This window comes from Urocitellus parryii, chromosome 2 (genome assembly GCF_045843805.1).
Source record: "Urocitellus parryii isolate mUroPar1 chromosome 2, mUroPar1.hap1, whole genome shotgun sequence".
Taxonomy (NCBI): domain Eukaryota; kingdom Metazoa; phylum Chordata; class Mammalia; order Rodentia; family Sciuridae; genus Urocitellus; species Urocitellus parryii.
In genome coordinates this window covers 42,884,120-42,902,623 of record NC_135532.1, presented here as the reverse complement: position 1 = coordinate 42,902,623, position 18,504 = coordinate 42,884,120, and positions in this window count along the sequence as shown.

Genomic DNA, 18,504 nt, shown 5'->3' with positions numbered 1-18,504 from the left:
TCTTTCAGAGACTGCAAAGTCCCTCAACACCAGCTCCAGCTGACCCTGGAGAGCAATGCTTTGTGGGCAATCAAATCCACAGAGAGCTTAAACCTGGTTCTTTTGGAAGTGGGCCAGGAGATGGAATGGCCATTATCAGCAATCTGTTCTCTGAAAAGTCTGAGCCATGTGAACAAACAGCCTCACATACTGTGAGTGGAGAAAGAAGGGCTTGGAATCCTTGCTCGTATTTTCCTAAAATATCCAGTGAACCATGAACCTCAACTCTACACCTGAGGCAAACTGGGAATTGCTATTTTAACAAAGCACAGCTTAGAAAACAATCCACACATGTTCCGTGACTTGGGCCAACCCCAGAGAGATTCCTGGCAGCATTTTATGGGTGACTAATATTCAAGTTAAAATCAACAAGGGCTTTCCAAACACAGTCTCTTGCAGGGTGAAGAGTGGACTTCTCACTAGGCCCGCCACACTCACTTTGGTGTGCTTTGCCACGTGGGATCTGAGAGGAGAGCTTTTCTCAGCATACAACAGAGCTTTAGAGACACTTGTAAGTGTTATTGTCCGATCTAGGCTTGCTCTGCTTAGTTTTTTGGCACAGCTCCCACATAAGGGGCCAAAAGAGATGTGCAACGTGGGACAGGAAGCACCCCATCTATTCTACAAACACCTGCAGAGTACCCCCCTCCATGTCGGGCCACTGGGGAGTACTGAGAGGACTAAAGCACAGTTGATGGAGGGCAGAAACAAAAACAAATAATTAAAATAATGCAGCCAAGTGCTGAATAAGGTTTGTACCCATGGTTGTGGGAATACAAAGAAGGGAAAATAATAATAATTATTATTATTATATTATTATTTTTTTTTGTCAGAGGCAGTCTGGAAAGTTCCTACAGAGGGTGACCTCTGAACTATAAACAGCTGAGCAGCAATGCTCCATCCAGGGAAGGCATGCCAGGCAGAGGGAAGAGCAGGTGCACAGACATGGAGGCACAGAAGCCCCCTGGAGTTTGCTGAGTCTGGGGTGCAGGGAAAGTGGGAAGGAACAACAGTATGTATGAGGCTGCTACCATGGGTTGGGGTCAGATACAAAGGTCTCTATGTCACATTAGAAGGTCTGACTTAACGCTTTGGGTGATGGGAAACAACCAGGGATGTGATCTATCCGATTCTAGAAAGTCAAACCCAGCAGCAAGTAGAGGGTGACCCAGAGGCAAAGGTCTGAGGTTGTACCATGAGCCAAGTAAGAAAATGAAGACCTCAAAGATGTTAACATTGGCGGAAAAATGGAGAAGAGAGCCAGGCCTGTGGCCTTTAGGGAAATAGTGTCAACAGCAAATTATCGCCACCCAACTGAGCTGGCGAGCTATGCTGGGTTCACAAACTCTGACTACTTCAACGACTAAGAAAATGGTGAAAGAAGCCCGCAACACACAGAAGAACCTTTTCAAAATCCAGGACAGCTCTTCGACCTTAGGGATCTGTGGAAAGAGAGAGAGAGCCACTGGAATCTTTATTCTTATACAGAGAACACACAAGGGTAGGCTCCATGGAATATTCTATCCCCAAAAGGGCAAAGGGGTAGAATTACAAAGGAACAGGTGGGTGTCATTCCACTCCATTGGTGACGCCTACTCCTGGAGTCACACCTTCCTTATCTGAGTGGAGGTAAGGCCCAGTGTATTTTGGGGTACAATAACCATTCAGTACCCCTTTACTCAGGACTTAAAGGTGTACACATAGCTTCTGTCCAGAGCAGCTCCCAACAGCAACTGGTGGCTAATTAGATTTGGAGGGTAAGGCAGGAAGGAAGTCAAGGGTGATTCGAAGGTTTCCAAGTTGACCAAATGAGTCATTGGTGATGGTGTTGACTAAGCAGGGAAACTGAGCCCAAGAGGCCTAAACATAGATGATTAAGAAATTGGGCCTTGCTCATCTGCTATGCCCAGAGTTGAAGCCTGGCATGGCACACACCTGTAATCCCAGCAGCACTGGAGGCTGAGGCAGGAGGATCGGGAGTTCAAAGCCAGCCTCAGCAAAAGCCAGGTGCTAAGCAACTCCGTCAGACCCTGTCTCTAAATAAAACACAAAATAGGGCTGGGGATGTGGCTCAGTGCTCAAGTGCCCCTGAGTTCAATTCCAGGTATCCCCCTGCAACCCCACAGACCCCACCAAAAAAGGCCAGTGCCCAGAGTTGAATGGCCGAGGTGAAGATGGTGGCTTTCCTTTAGACACAAGGTTTAAATCAGCTGTTCTAGGTGACTGTGGTTTTGTTCTTGGGGGTGGCATTAGGCCCGTGTTAAGGCTACAGGTGAGTACTGGTGCTGGTGCAAGGCCTCTGCCTGTCTTTCCCAGGAATATCCAGCAGAGAAGACCAGAGCTGAGCAGCAAGGACCTCTGTCCCCTCACTGTTTCCATAATGTTGGGTGCTGGGGAGGCAGGGTAGTGGGGAAAGCTGCTGTGACCCAGGTTCAGATCTCTCTGAATGCCCAGGAGAAACCAAGGGGTCTTTGGGTGCCGTCATCCCCAGGGCAGATTTGAGGTGCACAGGTGGGGAGGAGGTATCTCTAGAGTGGCCAGGGGACCTCAGAGTCACTTAGCCTCTTCCTTTTCCTCTAATCTGAGCCAGCTCCAGAAAGCGGCACCTTCCAAGTGGTAGGGCTGTCACTCTGCATAATTAGCCACCCTCCTTGGCCACAGCCCAGGGACAGTGTTGGCTAGGGTAGAGAGAAGTCCCTGTCTGTCATGTAGAAGGCTTCCGTCTGAGAATCTGAAATGTAAATGTCTAAATTCAATGAGGGGAGCATGCATTTCAAAGCACAGATGCAGACAGCAGGGACCGAGATAAGACAGGAGAGGGAGACAGTCCCCAGGGGGCAGGTAGAGAAAGTGCTTCCTGGAAGCTGTGAGAGGAGCAGAGTATTGAAAAGTGGGAGGGTTTTCTCAAGTCACAGAGGGAGTAGGGAGGGCATTTGGAAAGAAGGCCATGGAGTCTCAATGGGAAGAAAGCCAGGGAATGAGAGCACAAGACGGATGTGCAGCCATGACAGAAATGTTCAACTTCACGGGACACAGGCGCGTCTTGCTGGTGAGGATGAGCCTTGAGGGCTGTGAGCAGGAGACAGAGTGGACCTGGCTTTCACTTAGCTAATGGGGGTGGGGGGGCCAGCTAAGGTTTTTGAACATAGGTTTGACTTTGAAAAAGGATCATTTAAGCAGTCGTGTCTGAAATATATAGAGACTGGGGAGAGATGACAGAAGCCACCAACTAGGTGACCACTGAAAGATGAGGTAGGAAATTGACTTTTATGAAGTGGACTGCAGCGCTAAAGCATTTTTACCTACCTCTATGTGAAAGAGGTGATTGTTCTCACTTTCCAGTTGGCCAAAGAGAATCTCAGAGAGTTTAAGAGGGGTACCCCTGTGGGCGGCAAAGCTAAGAGTCACAACCAATTCTATTGGATGTCTAAGCCTGTATTTCATTATATTGAATAAGAAGATAGTACTGCCAAGCATGGTGGCGCATGCCTGTAACCCCAGACAGGAGGATTGTGAGTTCAAAGCCAGCCTCAGCAAAAGCTAGGTGCTAAGCAAATCATTGAGACTCTGTCTCTAAATAAAATACAAAATAGGGCTGGGGATGTGGCTCAGTGGTCGAGTGCCCCTGAGTTCAATCCCTGGTATCAAAAATAAATAAATAAAAATGAAGGAGGAGGAGGAGGAAGAGAAGGAGATGATAGTACTAATGAGATAGGTAAAAGAGAGTGACTCTGTGTCCTGGCCACACATAGATGCACCTGGGGAGCTTTTAAAACTCATGATGCCCAGGCTGCACCCCAGACCAATTAAGTAAGGACATCCCAGAGCAGAACCCAGATGCTGGCATTTGTTTAAAGCTCCCGAGGTGATCCTAGTGTGCAGCCAAGTTTGAAAACCATTTTAAGTGATGTTGTAAAGGAAGACTTGATCATCATTGGCTAGCAAATAGGAGGACTGAGAGAGAGGGATGTAGGTGACTCTGAGACTTCTGATTTGAATAGAACCAGAAAGGAGTGCTGATGGACAAATGAGGAAATTATTTTCAGGGTTATTTGCTTTCCCATACATATGTGGCATCCTGGTGGAAATGCCCAATAGTTGCTTGGCAAAGTGAGTCAGAGGCTTTTGAGGAGTCAAGGCCAAACCCATTCAACACCTGAAGCAGTCATGTGAAAAAGCCGCCTTATACCTGCTGGAGAGAGCCAACTTCCACATTTTCTAAAAAAAATGCAAGCCAGCTCTTAACTGGGCCATTTCTGAAAAGCAAATCATAAATACTCACAATTAACTAAATTGTATTTTAATAAATATAATAAGTTCTCCAAAGGGGAATGAAGGGAAAGGAGGGGGTTGGGAATGGGAAAGACAATAGAATGATTGGGACATAACTTTCCTATATTTATGAATGAATACACGACCACTGTAGCTCCACATCACGTACAACCACAAGAATGGGAAGCGGTACTCCATGTCTGTAGGATATGTCAAAATATACTCTATTGTTATGCATATCTAAAAAGAACAAGTAAAAATTAAAAAAAAAAAAATGAATTCCCAAAACTCACCACTTCCTAATGACTTTACCATACTCTAGTATTTTCTGTGCTCTTGAAGTTGTTTATGTCTATTTTATCTGTATGGTGGGAAAACCACATCATGGTGGCCTACTGTGCATCCTCCCCAGCTCCACCTACAGTCATGTGTTGATAGTTTGAAACTGTCTATGATAAGGAGTCTTTGCAACGTGGAAACTGGCACAAACTACAAATTAGAACTTCTCCCCCAACCCCACCCAAAGAGCCAGTTGTTAAATATTTATCAGTATACCACTGCCTGAGACCACATTGCAGGCTGTGCAGAGAGGCCAGTGTGCAAGAATACTGGGGAGACTCATTAAGGTAACAAAAAAAAGGTAGAAACTACAACTTCACAGATCAGAGGAAAAAACTGACCCTAGGGACGGTTTTCCCCTTGGCTGATATTTCCCCAAGCAGAAACTTTCTACCCAACTCAGGACCTTTGAGATTGCTACTATTCCAAACAAACCTGTTTTATTTATCTCCATGAATGAGTCTCTTTTAACCAGAAAAGATACAGTTTATATGCACATACAGAAATACTCAAGGGAACTCTGACTTCAGAACTATAAAGTGACTTGCTTTAGAAAGTTCTAGAATTGAACTCCCATTTTCCATGGGCAGAGGAAACATCCCATCCTTTCTTCTCTCTTCCTCATTCCCCGGATATTTTGACCTTAGACCCTAACTTGTGTGTGTGTGTGTGTGTGTGTGTGTGTGTGTGTTCCTGGGGATTGAACCCAGGGCCTTATGCATGCAAGGCAAGGACTCTACCAACTGAGCTATATCTCCAGCCCTTAGACCCTAACTTAAGGCAAGGTTGGAGTCTGCAGCCCTTACCTGTGGGGCTTCAGAACCCCAGGCAGATCATCACTGGGCAGGGGCAGGAAAAGAGATGGGCCTGAGCAGGAGTAGCAGGCGCCTGTATCAGGGATCTGTTCTGTGTCACTCTGCTTTCTCTGGGGAGCAGTCCCAGACTCCTCACCAATGAAACCATGTCCCTTTTGTACCTACTACATTCCCCTTGCAGATTCAAATGGCCTCTTACCTTTCATGGACACTTCCCTTGTGAGATTCCAGATTCGGAATGCAAATTAGTTGAGCTTTAATATTTGGTATCTTCCCCCTGTTCTCCTTGGATTTGTCTCTGCTGCAGAACAGAAGGTACAAATTTCCTGAAAATGAAAATCGAGAGAAAGAATGAACTGGAGTGTGTGTACACATATACACATAGGTGTGCACGTGTGTACCAGAAACAGATAAACAAGAGAGGCAAAGAGACAACAAAGAAACAGGCAAAAAGGAAAGGTGCAAAGCGTTACAGACGCTGTCGGAATTCCTGAACAAAGAAATTATTTTTTTTTCCTGTGTTATTTTGTTTTTTTCTTTTCCTTTTTGTTTTTGTTTGTTTTCTTTTCTTTTTATTAGTGCATTACAACCCTACAGGATAGTGGAACTGGTTGCCTGAGTTGTTTTGTTCCTGGGAACCTCATTGTTTTCTCTGAGAGGAGAGATTTTTAAGGTAAATCTTCCTGCAGGGTAATTCTGGGTTTGACCCAAGCCATTATGCAATCCTTATCAACTACCCCTGGGGACAACTCTGAGGGGGGTGGTATGGCCCAGAACACGGCCTGGGGAAGCATTTGTCTCTGGCCAAATATCACTGGATATTCAGACTGTGGGGATCCAACCAAGTTTGAAAGAGACTTCCTGGAATCCCAGCAAGGCTTCCCAATCTGCACAAAATGGCAGCAGGTGTCCTGCAGGGATATCCTAGGCTGTCCTTCTCACCCAGCGGGACAGGCCTGAGGAGTTTCCTCAGGGCTCACAGACCCAGCTTGGGGCCTTTGAAGCAGTCACCGGTCCAAAGGACACTCCCTTGGGAGGCGGGGACAGGTTTATCTTCCTAATTCCATCTGGACGTCTCTGGAGCTCAACTGCTCATCTGTGACCAGTCTGGTGGGAATAGTCCCTGTCATTCATACAGGAGTCAGGGCTTAGCACCTACTGTGTACCAGAATGGCCATGGCACTAGGAATTCCTGGGGATTTGGTGGCTATGAAAACACAAAGCCAACGGGCCATAGGGACTCAGAGGACGTGTGCTCTAAGATCTCTTCCCATCAAACACCCTCTAAATGATTCCTAAATGGCAAGATGGCTTCTCTTCTTCTGAGCCCCTTTCCAGTAAAAGGCATCAGTTTGTCTCCACATCGGTCCCCATACTTGCTCTGGGGGTGTCTGAAATGTTCGCTGAGCCTCCACGTAGCCTCTGGGGAGGTAGGCGCTGCAGCATTGGCCACTTAAAACCCAAAGCACCCATTTAGGTGCCTGTCTGCTCAGGCCACCATAGGCATTAAGTCAAAGAGGTGCACCCTGCTGTCCAGAAGCTTGGAGAAATCCGGCAGCCTGCCCACATAAAGGACAAACCAACAGCTGAACAAACTCTGATAAAATGGGACTGTCACACAAACAAAGGGAATGTAAATGAAGAGCCCAGAGGCGTCCTGTCAGTAGGTGGAGCGAGGGAAGGGAATAGAGGAGTTGGTGACCGGTGGGGGCTGAGTGCAGGGTCAAGGGGACTTTGAAAGGTGGGGGAGAGAGAGTTCAGAGAACTGTTCCCCAAAGTCCGTAGTTAGACATCTCTGGAAAGTCGCAAAGCTCCCAGACTTCATTCCCAAAGACTCTCCCTCCCGAGCCCCATCCTACCCCCTCTCCAACTCACTCGGAGGAAAGAAAGTGACTAAGGGTGAGTGTGTGACTAAGGAGAATAAAAAGTAGGAAGCGTGTCTCCGAGGCTTGCCCCCACCCCGGGGTTATCTTGGCTCTCTCCACGATTCCGTCAGTTCACAGGCTCTGACATAAAAGGCAGGAAGTTACACACGCTAAACAAAGCTCCTTAGATGTCAGGAAATTAACCTGGGACATCGGAGCCAAGGGCGATTAAAGGCATGGCAGTCCAAGTTCAAAAACCTCTATGGCGTTAGATCAAAAGTTGTTCTCTGGGCACCCCAGGCTCGGCTCTGCCCAACTGCACATCCCCAAAACCCCGGCCACAGGGCTGCACGCCGGTGTGGGGTGTGTTTTTTTTTTTCTGCTGCGAGACTTAATCCTCACTCAGATCTACAGCTTCTGAATTTCCTTGCCTGTAGGAAGTTTGAAGGCCTGCCTTGGGCAAGTGTCTCCCAGGGAGCAGCTGGCCCTACTGGCTTCCTTAAAAGGCAAGAAAATCAGGGGGTCCAACCAGTGGCCCCAGGGAAAACAAAGAAAGGCCTTAAAAGGAGCGGGAGGTGAAGCAGCCTGAGGATCCTGACCCTCCCAGCTAAAAAACAAACCGCCCCGTGGAGGGTGGAAAGGTCAGACTAAAACAAATGATGGAACTGCGAGAATCATTATTTATGTCCACAGCGATAATAACATCTCTCTGAGCCCCAGTTCTATGATCTCTACGATGAAGGGGTTGGACTAAGTGTTCTCTATAATACCTTCTAGTGATGATATGCTGGCCTCCTTGAACCATCTTATTTACATCCAGTTAAATGGTCAAGGAGCTTGCCCAACACTGTCCTGCTGTGTCTCCAACAGTGGATGTTGGCCCATTTTGCAGAGGAGGAAAACAATGCCCTGTATGGAGGGAAGGGCTCACCCAATGTCACCCATCTGGTAGGTAGCAGAGCACCAAATGAGCCCTCATTTTAGTGGTTCCTGGCGCAGTGCTCCAGGAGGACTATGGTGAGCAATAGCCTATCTCTAAAGTACCTTTGCCAGAATAAGCTCAACCTGTTGCCATTTCTACATTTATCTTATTGAAAAGCCAAGTGAAGGTAAGAGGAAAGCCGATCTGGGTGCTAGTCTCCTGGGAAACACAGGGAGATAATAAACCCCATGGTGGTCTCAAAACAGTCTAAAAACTCTTTTCCTGAATGGACAGAGATGACATGAGGTGTGTCACCTGGAGAGAAAAAAGAGAGAATGTTACCCATCTGTTCCTAGCCCCCCACCACCACCCTCAAGAACCTGCCCTGGCTGTTCCCTGAGTCCAGGGGCTCAGGGATCCAATGGTCCTCAAGATCCCCATCCAGTGCTGATTGGATTCCTTACCCAGGGAGGATCAGCCCTCTGGTGTATTCAGAGCTTCCACTGATTAGATGAGGCTCCTCCACTGCAGGGAAAGTCATCTGCTTTACGCAGTCAGATGTCAACCTCATGACATCATCCTCACAGAAACACCCAGAATGCTGTTGGACCATCAAGCCAGGCACCCCATGGCCTAGTCCAGTTGACACACAAATGCAACCATCACAGTCACATAGAACACAACCACATCCACAGAGTGGTGCGGCAGGACCAGATAAGACCAACTCTGGAGGCACCAGAGTTGCCAGCAAATTCAGCTTGAAGAGAAGGCCATGGAACATTCCTGGTGAGAAATGGAGATGAGAGAAGGACCCTGTACCTTCCAGATCCCGAGATGCCCTGCATCCTTCCAGTTCCCCATCCCGGATGAACGGCTGTGGAAAGAGTGGGTTTCTCTCTCTGATAACTGAACTGTTCCTGATTAGAACAAGCACCCTGTGGATCGGTTTGAGCTTCATGAGGCAGCCCCATTTTCTAACTTCAGTCAAGCCATTTATCAAGTGAATCATACTGGATGTTATCAAGACCACAGTTCTGCAAAGTCCTTTATGGTCTTTTTCCTCCTTGAGCATTAATATAATCTTTTTAATAACCCCTTGTGCTATTAGCACAATTTGCCCAGTAGTGAAATCATAGGAACTCTGAATGCTTTCAAAGACTTGCTTGTGAGCTACCCAGTGGCCAATCTCATAGATCAATGTTGGGGCCCATGAATTTAGAGATATAGGGAGCCAATAGTTTTTCCTTCATTTCTTTGTAAAACGGTGTGGTACTAAGTACCTGGTACTTTATAGGTTCATAACACACTTTTAAATTAACCCCCTCAAAGAAATCTAACAGAAAGCCCATCCGAAAGACCATCTCATTCCCAATTGCAGTAAATCAGTTTAAGCTGAGCAATGCTACAATCATATAGAGCCTGAAAAATCGCAGCGTTGACCTCAACAAAGGTTTGTTTCTCACTCATGTCACACAGGCCTGATGGATCTGCTGCGGCCCTTCTCTGTGACTTGTGCAGAACCACACAATGGCTTTCAAAGTGTCTCTACAATGGTGGCACATTTCCTCATACTCAATTTTGCCAGCCAAAGCAAATCTCTCAGCCAAATCTGATGTCATCAGAGCAGGGACTCATAGTCTCTCTCCATGGGAGGGAGTGGTGCCAAAAATCATATCACCATGCCTGGCACCACGGGACGGAGATGCATAATCCTCCCCCAGAGAAAGACAGCAAAATCACGGATGCTAGTATATACAGCATACTCTTTTATGAAGAAATGAAGGAAACGCTATTTGCCTGATCGAGGGTCTTGTTCGTGGCAGAACTAGTGTTTGAATCACGTCTTTGGACTCCAGGTTTGAGGACTGCTTCCACCAACCACAGCTGGTGCCAGGTCTTACTTCATAGAGAAGCACCTGCCCCCATCTATGCTTTATGTCAGTCTCCGCTGATACTCACATCAAGTTGTCACATGAAAACATTTGGCCCTTGAATGTTTTATTCATAAAGATCATATGTCCAAGGGAATCTAAGCAAGCCAAGTCAGACAAAATTAACAAGCATAAATCAAGAAATGTGGGGAGCGCCAACCCTGGAATTCTCAGTAATTGGAGTCTTTTAAAACATTTTTCTTAGTTTCACCAGACTAAAGACAAAAAAGGGGGATGGTGGCACCTGAGAAGAACAAGAAGCTGTCACCCTCCAGGGTGCAAAAGAGAGACAAATGCCCAGGCTGTTTGCTTTCGGCACTTCACGGTACTGTCAACAGTGACTCTGAAGATTGGTTGGTTGCATCCTGCAGGAGATGGAATGAGGGGCCTGGGAAGAAGTTGGCACCAATAATTTAGAAAGGGCCTTAACATGACCTCGTCAGCATTTCCAAAGTTAATTATTCTCATCCACGTAAACAGCACCTACTCCCAAATGGGCACCCTGGTTGTGTATGGTTAATATCTGTTTGTCTCTCTCTGGCCAGCGGGCAGTCTTGTTCAAAGAAAACACCTGAACACATGGAGGTCCTCAAATGGGGGGAAAATCAATTCATTGTTGTTCTTAAAAAATCATTTGATTTCCTTTAAGTTGCATGGGCGACATGTTCAGTCTCTGGGTGGTGTGGACTATGAAAAGTTCAGTGTTATCACTATTAGCAACAGATCTCTGCCAACAATATTCCGAAGGGAATTGGGTTTGATTAAAATGTCCACTGGAAGCCGAAAATACAGCCTGCCCAGGATATATCAGGCTGCACAGTGTGACAAAACACATGCCATCCTGAATATTCTTCCAGAAGAACATGTACAGAAAGCGCTGTCCTTCTGCCAGAATACAGACTCCTTTTCTGATTCCCACCACTCTCCACCCTTCCAAGAGGCCGAGGCTCGTAGGCCGCAGTCAATGGCACCAGGCCCCCTCTGGAAGTCCTGCCCGACTTCCTCTGTGTCTTCCTTCAGTATGTAAGGTGCAGAGGCAATGCCAGGGCGCTTCGAAGGACAAAGGAAGGCGCCGTGGGCAAGTTCCATGGCATCTTGTTACTCTGCACTGCTGGTAAGCAATTGGCAAGCATTCCTACAGGGACTTCTCAAAAAAAGAGTCCAGAAGGCAGGCTCAGAATTGCAGCCTGGCTGCAGGCCACAGTGTGGCAGATGCACGCATTCATGGGCATGTCAAATACATCACTTCAGTTCTGAATTCATAGGCCCAACATTGATCCGTGAGATTGGACACCGGGTAGCTCAAAAGCAAGTCTTCTGAAAGCATCGTGAGTTCCTATGATTTCACAGCCGTGCAAATTGTGCTAATAGCACAGGTGATGAGACGTTTAAAAGATTGTATTAATGCTCTAAAAGAATAAAGTTCATAAAGCACTTTGCAGAGCTATGGTCTGATCACCCAAGAGTATTTAACAGTCAACTCAGAAAAAAAAAATGGATTTACAGTGACAATCTTTGCACTTGGGGCTGAAGCATCATTCAACACTTGTCATATGCACATTTACTGTGAACACTATACCAGTCACAGCACCGGGGCCAAAACAACACAAAGCTAAATGAGACATCCTGACTCTGGGAAGCTGACCATCTAACCATCAAGGGAGAGAAGGATGAAGCATTTTAGGATGTCTGAAGAAAGAAGTGACCCCCTTATGGAGGAAACCCTGGACAGCTTCATGGAGAAGCATTTGTAGAAAGTCTCTGAAAGGATCCAGGATTCAGGCATGTGAAGTTGGGGAGTTAGACAACTAACTCATCAGCTACCATCACAAATGTAATAGAGACGTTGGGGCCTCGTCCAGATGCCCTTTGCCAAGTGGGACTCCCCTTTCCTGGTTGCTGGACTTCAGTGGCTCACAGCTCACAGCTGCTCCCCTTCTCAGGAGGTTTCCGTTGGCTGACCAAAGCACTTTATGGGAAGGATAACCACACCCTACCTCTAGGGATGGCAGACAGCCAGTGACGTCACAAAAGGTCACCCCCGGGCCTTAAGATGGGGACAACTGGGTGGTGTGCTGCTTCAGGAGGAGTCTGAGCAGGGTTCTTCCCCCCGCCTGTCCTGCTTCCTGTTCTCTCTCTGGAAGATTTTTCCTGAGGATTCAATCACATCAACTTAAATGCCTGTCGCTGGCGTGGCTTCTCAGAGCCCCAAGTAAGAGAGTCAGCCTTTCCCCTTGCCCAGCTCCATGGTGGCACTCACAAGGATATCTCCGAGTCACCTCCCAGCTCCTCCATGAGCCCCCTGTCCTATCTCCTTCCTTAACTTCCTCTGCTCCATCCAAACTGCCCCTGCACCGCTATGATTTCCGCATCTCAGCTCTTATTTTTATTCTTCCTGCTGCTAAAAATGCTTCCTTTCCACTTATCCATTTATTTCAAGATTGAAGTCAAGTTTTACTTATTCCAGGGTCCCCAGATTCGACTCTACCTATACCCCTTACCTGTGTATTTTTTTTTTAGCAGTTAGAGATGTGCTAAGACATAACCCTATTTTTAATTTTGAGACAATTACATCAGAACTTAATCATCCAAATAAATATTGTCACATCCAAAATACTCATCTTGGGGGATTAATCACTTCCTCCAATACAGTCACTGCCCATCATAATTTAGGGATTCCACTTTGGGTTTGCCTTTCAAAGTATGTATCACACCCTATTGAACATGGTAGCCTAAAGCAATCTTCTGTCCTTTGAGGTTTTAAGAAATGATTCAGAACTACTACTGGTGATTGCAGTTTAGGGAAAGCATATAGGTATTTTGCAGTTCCACAATCTGTACCCCTAGAGTCATCCCTGGTTAGATGAGCCCCCTTTCTCCCACAAGCTGCCCTAAATTCAACCAATCCCAGCAGTAGTGAATATTTGAAATCTGTGAAAATAAACTTTCTCCTTTTTTTGAGACATTTGGATCCATGCCTGATGAGTAATGCAGGTATTGATTCATTCATTCAACAAATATTTATCCAGCACTTTCCACAAGCCTAGTACTGCAATACGATGAGTCCGTAAAAATAAAATAAAACAGCTTTTAATCATTTTGTAGGCTTCCTGTCCTGGATCAGGAGTCCAACTTTCTGTGCTAAGAAGCTGAAAACAAATCACAGGCAGAACACTGAAATCCTGGAAACCAAGGAAATGGATAACAAAGAAGAAATAAATTTACAAGCAGCACTTTATTGAAGGAACCTATAGAGGAAAGCTATATTAAGAATTTAAGTGAGAGAGCCGCCGCGTGCCTGCAAGGTAGGCTGACCTGCGACCCGGCAGAACAGGCCCAGAAACCCACAGAGGGGCAGAGCCGCCCCCCCATGCCTGCAAGATAGGTGGACCTGCGACCCACCAGCAGAACAGGCCCAGCAGCCTGCGGAGGGGCAGAGCCGCCCCCCCCCCCCCCCGCGCACCTGCAAGGTAGGCAGAACTGCGACCACCGACAGCACAGGCCCAGCGGCCTGCGGAGGGGCGGAGCGGCTGCCCGCGCCTGCGAGGGAGACTTTGCAACTATACAAGAGCAATATAAATATATAGGGGGGAAAATTCAATAACACAACAGTTTCACCAGGCAGAAAGAAATGCGAACAGTATGAAAAGACAAGGAAAGAAAGGACCACAAGCAATGCAGGTCAACTCAACATTAGAAAAGGTAATATCTGCAGCAGATGGAATGTCAGGTAAAGAATTCAGGATATACATGCTTCAGATGATCTGGAGTCTCAAGGAAGACATTAGACAGCAAAATCAGACAATGAAAGATCACTTCGACAATGAATTACATAAACAAATCCAAGAAGCAAAAGATCAACTTTACAGGGAGACAGAGGTTATAAAAAACAAACAAACAGAAATCCTAGAAATGCAGGAAGTAATAAACCAACTTAAAAACTCAATTGAGAATACTACCAGCAGAGTAGAACACTTAGAAGATAGAACATCAGACAAAGAAGACAAAGTATTTCAACTTGAAAAGAACATAGACAGCTCAGCAAGACTGTTAAGAAACCATGAGCAGAACATCCAAGAAATATGGGATAACATAAAGAGACCAAACTTAAGAGTCATTGGGATACAGGAAGGTATAGAGGTCCAAACCAAAGGAATGAGCAATCTATTCAACTAAATAATACGAGAAAACTTCCCAGACTTGAAGAATGAGACAGAATCCCAAATTCTAGAAGTCTACAGGACGCCGAATGTGCAAAATCATAAGAGATCCACACCTAGACACATTATAATGAAGATGCCCAACATACAGAATAAGGAGAGAATTTTAAAAGCTACAAGAGAAAACAAGCAAATTACATTTAGGGATAAACCAATCAGGATAACAGCTGATCTTACAACACAGACTCTGAAAACTAGAAGATTCTGGAATAACATATTTCAAACACTGAAAGAAAATGGGTTCCAACCAAGAATTGTGTATCCAGCGAAATTAAGCTTCAGGATGGAAGATGAAATTAAAACCTTCCACGATAAACAAAAGTTAAAAGAATTTGCAGCTAGAAAACCATCTCTCAAAAAAATCCTCGGCAAAACATTACAGGAAGAGGAAATGGAAAATAACAATGAAAACCAACAGTGGGAGGTAGTACAGTAAAGGGGGGAAAATAATCAAATAGGAAAACAAACCATGTTTAGTAACATAATTAAACAAATATGGCTGGAAGAACAACTCATATCTCAATAATAACCCTAAATGTTAATGGCTTAAACTCACCAATTAAGAGACACAAGCTAGTAGAATGGATCACAAAACAAGACCCAACAATATGCTGCCTACAGGAGATGCATTTGATAGGAAAAGACATACATAGACTGAAGGTGAAAGGTTGGGAAAAATCATATCACTCATATGGACGTTGGAAACAAGCAGCAGTGTCCATACTCATATCAAATAAAATAGATTTCAAGCCAAAGTTAATCAAAAGGGATAAAGAGGGACACTACATACTGCTCAAGGGAACCATACACCAACTAGACATAACAATTATAAATATATATGCCCCAAACAATGGTGCAGCTATGTTCATCAAACAAACTCTTCTCAAGTTCAAGAGTCTAATAGACCACCATACAATAATCATGGGCGACTTCAACACACCTCTATCACCACTGGACAGATCTTCCAAACAAAAGTTGAATAAGGAAACTATAGAAATCAATAACACAATTAATAACCTAGACTTAATTGACATATATAGAATATACCACCCAACATCAAGCAGTTACACTTTTTTCTCAGCAGCACATGGATCCTTCTCAAAAATAGATCATATATTATGTCACAGGGCAACTCTTAGACAATATAAAGGAGTAGAGATAATACCATGCATCTTATCTGATCATAATGGAATGAAACTGAAAATCAACGATAAAAGAAGGAAGGAAAAATCATGCATCACTTGGAGAATGAACCATAGGTTGCTGAATGATCAATGGGTTATAGCAGACATCAAGGAGGAAATTAAAAAATTCTTAGAGATAAATGAAAACACAGACACAACATATCAGAATCTATGGGACACAATGAAAGCAGTTCTAAGAGGAAAATTCATTGCTTGGAGTTCATTCCTTAAAAAAAGAAAAAACCAACAAATAAATGATCTCATACTTCATCTCAAAATCCTAGAAAAAGAAGAGCAAAACAACAGCAAAAGAAGTAGAAGGCAAGAAATAATTAAAATCAGAGCTGAAATTATGAAATTAAAACAAAAGAAACAATTGAAAAAATTGACAAAACTAAAAGTTGGTTCTCTGAAAAAATAAATAAAATCGACAGACCCTTAGCCATGCTAACAAAGATAAGAAGAGAGAGAACTCAAATTACTAGCATACGGGATGAAAAAGGCAATATCACAACAGACACTTCAGAAATATAGAAGATAATCAGAAATTATTTTGAATCCTTATACTCCAATAAAATAGAAGATAGTGAAGGCATTGATAAATTTCTTAAGTCATATGATCTGCCCAGATTGAGTCAGGAGGATATAGACAACCTAAACAGACCAATATCAATTGAGGAAATAGAAGAAACCATCAAAAGACTACCAACTAAGAAAAGCCCAGGACCGGATGGGTATACAGCAGAGTTTTACAAAACCTTTAAAGAGGAACTAATACCAATACTTTTCAAGCTATTCCAGGAAATAGAAAAAGAGGGAGAACTTCCAAATTCATTCTACGAGGCCAACATCACCCTGATTCCTAAACCAGACAAAGACACTTCAAAGAAAGAAAACTAACTACATACCAATATCTCTAATGAACCTAGATGCAAAAATCCTCAATAAAATTCTGGCGAATCAGATAAAAAAAACATATCAAAAAAATTGTGCACCATGATCAAGTAGGATTCATCCCTGGGATTCAGGGCTGGTTCAATATATGGAAATCAATAAATGTTATTCACCACATCAATAGACTTAAAAATAAGAACCATATGATCATCTTGATAGATGCAGAAAAAGCATTTGACAAAGTACAGCATCCCTTTATGTTCAAAACTCTAGAAAAACTAGGGATAACAGGAACATACCTCAATATTGTAAAAGCAGTCTATGCTAAGCCTCAGGCTAGCATCATTCTGAATGGAGAAAAATTGAAGGCATTCCCTTTAAAATCTGGAACAAGACAGGGATGCCCTCTCTCACCACTTCTGTTCAACATAGTTCTCGAACACTGGCCAGAGCAATTAGACAGACCAAAGAAATTAAAGGCATAAAAATAGGAAAAGAAGAACTTAAATTATCACTATTTGCAGATGACATGATTCTATACCTAGCAGACCCAAAAGGGTCTACAAAGAAACTATTAGAGCTAATAAATGAATTCAGCAAAGTGGCAGGATATAAAATCAACACGCATAAATCAAAGGCATTCCTGTATATCAGCAACAAATCCTCTGAAATGGAAATGAGTACAACAACTCCATTCACAATATCCTCAAAAAAAATAAAATACTTGGGAATCAACCTAACAAAAGAGGTGAAAGACTTATACAATGAAAACTACAGAACCCTAAAGAGAGAAATAGAAGAAGATCTTAGAAGATGGAAAAATATACCCTGTTCATGGATAGGCAGAACTAACATCATCAAAATGGTGATATTAAAAAAAGTTCTCTATAGGTTTAATGCAATGCCAATCAAAATCCCAACGGCATTTCTTGTAGAAATAGAGAAAGCAATCATTAAATTCATATGGAAAAATAAAAGACCCAGAATAGCAAAAACAACTCTAAGCAGGAAGTGTGAATCAGGTGGTATAGCGATACCAGACCTCAAACTATACTACAGAGCAATAGTAACAAAAACAGCATGGTACTGGTACCAAAACAGGCGGGTGGACCAATGGTACAGAATAGAGGACACAGAAACCAATCCACAAAACTACAATTATCTTATATTTGATAAAGGGGCTAAAAGCATGAAATGGAGGAAGGATAGCATCTTCAACAAATGGTGCTGGGAAAACTGCAAATCCATATGCAACAAAATGAAACTGAATCCCTTTCTCTAGCCATGCACAAAAGTTAACTCAAAATGGATCAAGGAGCTTGATATCAAATCAGAGACACGGCGTCTGATACAAGAAAAAGTTGGCTACGATCTACATACTGTTGGGTCGGGCTCCAAATTCCTCAATAGGACACCCATAGCACAAGAGTTAATAACTAGAATCAACAAATGGGACTTACTCAAACTAAAAAGTTTTTTCTCAGCAAAAGAAACAATAAGAGAGGTAAATAGGGAGCCTACATCCTGGGAACAAATCTTTACTCCTCACACTTTAGATAGAGCCCTAATATCCAGAGTATACAAAGAACTCAAAAAATTAGACAATAAGAAAACGAATAACCCAATCAACCAATGGGCCAAGGACCTGAACAGACACTTCTCAGAGGAGGACATACAATCAATCAACAAGTACATGAAAAAATGCTTACCATCTCTAGCAGTCAGAGAAATGCAAATCAAAACCACCCTAAGATACCATCTCACTCCAGTAAGATTGGCAGCCATTAGGAAGTCAAACAACAACAAGTGCTGGCGAGGATGTGGGGAAAAGGGTACACTTGTACATTGCTGGTGGGACTGCAAATTGGTGCAGCCAATTTGGAAAGCAGTATGGAGATTTCTTGGAAAGCTGGGAATGGAACCACCATTTGACCCAGCTATTCCCTAAAGACCTAAAAAGAGCATGCTACAGGGACACTGCTACATCGATGTTCATAGCAGCACAATTCACAATAGCAAGACT